This window comes from Ruditapes philippinarum, unplaced genomic scaffold (assembly GCF_026571515.1).
Source record: "Ruditapes philippinarum isolate M1 unplaced genomic scaffold, ASM2657151v2 ctg3560_1_1_1_1, whole genome shotgun sequence".
In the NCBI taxonomy this organism is placed as follows: Eukaryota; Metazoa; Mollusca; class Bivalvia; order Venerida; family Veneridae; genus Ruditapes; species Ruditapes philippinarum.
This window is the reverse complement of record NW_026855795.1, coordinates 645-6,230: the sequence shown is the minus strand read 5'-3', so window position 1 is coordinate 6,230 and position 5,586 is coordinate 645. Positions and strand designations below refer to the sequence as shown.

The following is a 5,586-nucleotide window of genomic DNA, read 5'->3' as shown; positions in this document are numbered from 1 at the left end:
CGTTAAAGGTCTTCTAAGAAATGTTCTTTGGGATTAAATACTAAGTGTAAGCACTAGAACATAAACCACCAGATTGCTTGCAAAATCTTTATCGGCAGGATAAATTGGTTCACAAAACATGATTTTTCACAGTCATGATCAAATGAACAGACTGTCATTTTCTTCCTGTTACCGAAAGGAATTACAGTCAACCCGGCCCCAAGTCAACCCGGCCCCAAGTCAGCGCGGCCCCAAATTGGTCAACCCGGCCCCAAACCAATTTTATTTCTGGTCAACCCGGCCCCATTTTTTTTATTATTTATTTTGCTTTAAAATGTAAACACTTATCAAGAAATAAGATAAAAATTAACAACAAAAACAAAAGTTCAATGATGATATCTTTTATTATTTATTTTATATAAAAACTATCAATATCAACTATCAATATCAACAAACAAGCAACTTGTATATTATATAGTTCAACAATGTTCCTGACACACCCCTACAATGTTCATCACATATAAACACTTCACTCGTCGTCTTCCTCTGCCTGGCGTCTACCTAGTATCGGCCTGTACATGGTGGACACAAGCTTCAACAGGGCGGTTGCGGATAGCTCTTTCGATCGATATCTGTGAAAACAAAACAAAAAGTAATAGTTATCAGTGTAACTAGTTTAAATTGGTACTAAACGATAAATTATTCAAATATTAGCAAAAAATGGTCTTTCTCGTAGTCTTGACTGTTACGTCCTGACATGGCTACAAAAACCAACGGCACTTGTTTCGAACAGTCTCCGCGTCTGACAAATGCGTGGATTGACAACAACGTCGTAAACGGAGCCCGCATCACCTGCAAAGATATAGTGATAGTTATGTAGATGGATTTCAACTTGAAATTATAGAAATGACTGTAAATCAATGTAATTCATGATAATTTCAGATGTATATTGACTAAATTATTTCAAATTACCTTAAAAGTACCGTCAATGTAGCAGCGACGTGCCTGAGATAATACATCTAGCTAGTTGTCCGTCGCGAAAATAAGGTGACGTCTGTCTTCAACCTTAACCTCTCTACGATAGAAGTCATGCGGGATAGCATTCACATCCAACTGGAAAAAAAGAAATATACCAAAATAGGGATATACAGTCAAAACTGTTCTAAATAGCGTTCTTCTTTATACAACGTGGCTTATAGTCTGTAACGATCATAATAAATTCCTATGTATAGCGTCGAATTGCAGTTATAGGTTACAGTCCTCTTGCTATTTACTATGATGCAAGTATTGTATATAAATTATGTTTTATGTTCAAAATAGGGAACAACCCAGCCTACCTCAAAATCCATATCTACAGGCTCATCTGGTCTTAACTCTTGCCGATAGCGGTTGACGACCCTTGCTACGTAATCAGGTCGCAATTCACCCACGTTCACCAGTCCTTCAACACCATCCGATGCTTCAGAGACGATAGAAGCAGCAGATTTCATGACATCGATTGCGGCAACCTGTTTAATTCTATGCATTTCTTCCTAATTATCGCATTAACACTCACGAAACCATCTTTAATTTACATCGAATAAAGACATGAAAGATACTTCCAACTTATTAAAAGGATTTGTTTTCACAGCTATACCTTTTTTGTTAATTGATTGCTTTAAACTGTTTGATTATCACATATATAAAGGGCGTAATCGGCGCAATTAAATTTACCGACACTTTTGGTTACTATTGTTCTATAGTTAACAAGGAACATCGCAATGCGATGCAACCAGGTTTTCAGCAAAATATTTCACAGAAGCTTTGTCATGAAGGGGCATTTGTTTTTAATTGAACTTTTAGGAGGAATTATGGCTTTTTTAATATTCCTCAAACAAAAATGATTGAGAAATTTTATGTTGTCTATTCGCCTTTTTTCCCCAAATGTTTTAGAAAGGTAAACAGTACTTTATTTTTGCTTAATTTTTGCATTTTTGCGTCTCTTGTCATTTTCTTTTGTCAACAATATTGGCGTGTGGTGTTTTGTGCGATATCAAGAAAAGTATGTTCACAATTTTAAAAAAATACTTGACTGATGTCTTGGAAGAAACATGGGAATTTAGTGAGCGCCAGGGCACTTGATGACAAAGCTTCTGTGAAAGTTTGGTCAAAATCCATTGAGAAATGTAGGAGAAGTTGCGCACTGTAGAAATTGTTCACTATATATTCTGTATAAGGAAAAAATATACAAAGGGCCATAATTCGGTCAAATATTATCCAATCACAAAACCCCGACAATATGTGCCAGGTACTTGAAAACAAAGCTTCTAAGAAAGTTTGGTCAAAATCCGTTGAGAAATGTAGGAGGAGTTGAGCACAGAAGAAATTGTTCTCTATATATTCTGTATAAGGAAAAAATATACAAAGGGCCATAATTAGGTCAAATATTATCCAATCACAAAACCCCGACAATATGTGCCAGGCACTTGATAACAAAGCTTCTAAGAAAGTTTGGTCAAAATTCGTTGAGAAATGTAGGAGGAGTTGCGCACAGAAGAAATTGTTCACTATATATTCTATATAAGGAAAAAAAACAAAGGGCCATAATTAGGTCAAATATATAACAATAACAAAACCCTGGCAATATGTGTCAGGGCACTTGATGACAAAGCTTCCGAGAAAGTTTGGTCAAAATCCATTGAGAAATGTAGGAGGAGTTGCGCACAGAAGAAATTGTTCACTATATATTTTATATAAGGAAAAAAAACAAAGGGCCATAATTAGGTCAAATATTATCTAATCGCAAAACCCTGGCAATATGCGCCAGGGCACTTGATGACAAAGCTTCTGTGAAAGTTTGGTCAAAATCCGTTGAGAAATGTAGGAGGAGTTGCGCACAGAAGAAATTGTTCACTATATATTCTATATAAGGAAAAAAAACAAAGGGCCATAATTAGGTAAAAAAATTATCCAATCACAAACCCCGACAATATGAGCCAGGGCACTTGATGACAACGCTTCTGTGAAAGTTTGGTCAAATCCGTAGAGAAATGTAGGCGGAGTTGATCACAGAAGAAATTGTTCACTAATATATTCTATATAAGGAAAAAGAACAAAGGGCCATAATTAGGTAAAAAATTATCCAATCACAAAACCCCGAAAATATGCGCAACGGAACTTGATGAGAAAGCTTCTGTGAAAGTTTGGTCAAAATCCGTTGAGAAATGTAGGAAGAGTTGCGCAGTCAGAAGAAATTGTTTACGCCAGCCCGCCAGTCCGCCCGCCCGCCTATCCGCCCACCGACATACCTCAATCTAATAACCAGTTTTTTTCCTTCGGAAAACTGGTTAATAATCTTCAATTAATAATAAATCATTTTTATTCCATCATACAACAAATTGACTTAAAAAGTTTTCTTTGAAAAATATATATTTTGGGGCCGGAATGACCAATTTTGGGGCCGCACTGACCAATTTTGGGGCCGGGTTGACCAAATAAAATTACCGTGGGGCCGGATTGACCAATTTTGGGGCCGGGTTGACCAATTTTGGGGCCGGGTTGACTTGGGGCCGGGTTGACTTGTACCGACCGAAAGATACGAACAGATTGTCATTTTCTTCCTGTTACCGAAAAATACACACCAGGAAGATTTCAAGTAGAAGACACGTCACTGACAGAATGTTCTTAATATTTGAATAGAAAAGAATTTGCTAAAGCCAATTTATGAAAGAGAAATCGGGGATGCTACTTATTAAGTTATTTGCCCATAAAAGAGGGTTTATTTTACTCGTTTAGATTATTTTCAAAAACAAAAGTCTCAAAAAGCAAAGGTTACCTGATATTAAGATGTAAACCGCGACATATAAAATTAATTTACCTGTGAAACTGGAGTGAAAATGTGTTAGTTTATCCGGTTTTTTCTTCAGTGCCTTCAGCACTTTGATCTTATCTGTAGTACAAGTAAACTATATCGTTTTCACCGAAAAATCATTAAATTCTACACAAGTTTCTAATAGAATCATAAACATTTATTGTATCATAGTTTGAAGACTTTTCTGTTGAAAACGTGTCAGAGGTAAATCGAATTCATATACATGCACAGTGCGTAACTGGAGTGCAGGTAATAGTTCCCAACACTCCAGAGCATGCCCATCGATGTACTCATTCTTTTTTTTTGCGGGGAGTGCTTTTTGTGGAATAACGATAGAAATGCCATATTCAGAAGCTTGTTCATAGGTTTTTTCTGAGGTTTCATATTGTTACAACAGGGAACGTGCATTTAATTTTGCCTATGGTATGAACATGATGTAATTGTGGGTGGAACGTGTATGTACGATCCTATCAAGATAACCTACGAAACGTCACTCATTACATACACAGATGCCCGTTTGTGCCAGAAACAATTTTGCAAAGGGGGCATCTGAGTTCTTACTCCACCAGTAAAACTGAAGAGTCGCCAAAATGACCTACACAGTTTTGTGTGACGTAACCCCCACTCCATCCCAAAAACAAACAAATCAAATGAGACATGTCATTAACTGTATTTGATTTAAATACGTTATAGATAGCGTTAAATACTTTTATTAGTGTGATTACACTGTGCTCGTTATAGTATAAATATCACCGATACATTATGTTTGCCTTAGAATATTGAAATTGAAACTGAAAAGTCAATGAAAATAATTGTACATGTATATAATATCTTTCCGTTTTGTCTAGAAAATGTCCGCTTCGCTGGCGTTTGATTTTTCAAGACAACGAAATTGCTACCTTGATTATCTTTTATACAGTTTTTCTTCGTTATATAAACATGATAGGTTAGAGTGTTGAGAAAAAATCAATAGACTTTTTTACCCCCGTTTACTCTGTTGTTCCAAAAATGTCCGTTGCGTATTTTAGTTATACCTGATGAATTGTGGGTAACTTCTGTACATGTCTGGGAAAACCAACTTTCATTTTTGCATCAAAAGCTAATGTGAAAATGCATTTTCTAGCATAATTGTTGTTAGAGGGTTGGCTAAAGTGTAAGTTATTGTTATTTTAGTCATAATATTGTGATTTGTGAGGAAATTTGTTTACATTTTTTTTGGACACCAAATTACCTGTCAGACCTCAGTGTAGCCCCTTTAAAGCTACAGTAAATAAAATTTGAAAACCTTTTTTCCGCCGGCTTACAAACGAAGCATTATATACCTTCGTTAACATTTTTAACATTATTGTTGTAAATCTCATTTAAAATTGTTCATAAGTTATGATATTAAAAGGAAAACCCCACGGTAACACTAAAGTTCATATACAAATTTTGAGATGAAAATGAAGACTTGTATAACTAGCTCGTGTATGCGCTACGTCACAATATTAAAATCAATTGTAACCATGTGGATCACAGCAAATGTGAGATATTCTTGTGCAAACAAACTTTTACCGTTTTAGTTTCACGGTGCATTAGCCCTATCGTTAAAAAGTATCATCTCATAAAAGGTTTAATTTGTATGAAAACATCCGTAATATAATGCGGAAATATACCGTTAAATTCGGACTGCTACTTAAAAATGTTTGTTGATTTTATATTAATGTACGGATGAACCTAAGGCGAAGTTTCTCATGCAAATAGAAATTGTACTTCCG

General features: G+C 35.6%; 1 long non-coding RNA gene across 1 annotated transcript; it reads right to left on the bottom strand.

Annotated features, from left to right (window-relative positions):
* Positions 1–704: 704 nt before the first annotated feature.
* On the bottom strand, positions 705–2,930 carry LOC132744404 (uncharacterized). Its single transcript, XR_009627696.1, has 3 exons — positions 1,317–2,930; positions 952–1,092; positions 705–831 (listed from the first exon to the last, which is right to left on the bottom strand). It is a non-coding gene; the product is annotated as an uncharacterized LOC132744404 (long non-coding RNA).
* Positions 2,931–5,586: the final 2,656 nt, after the last annotated feature.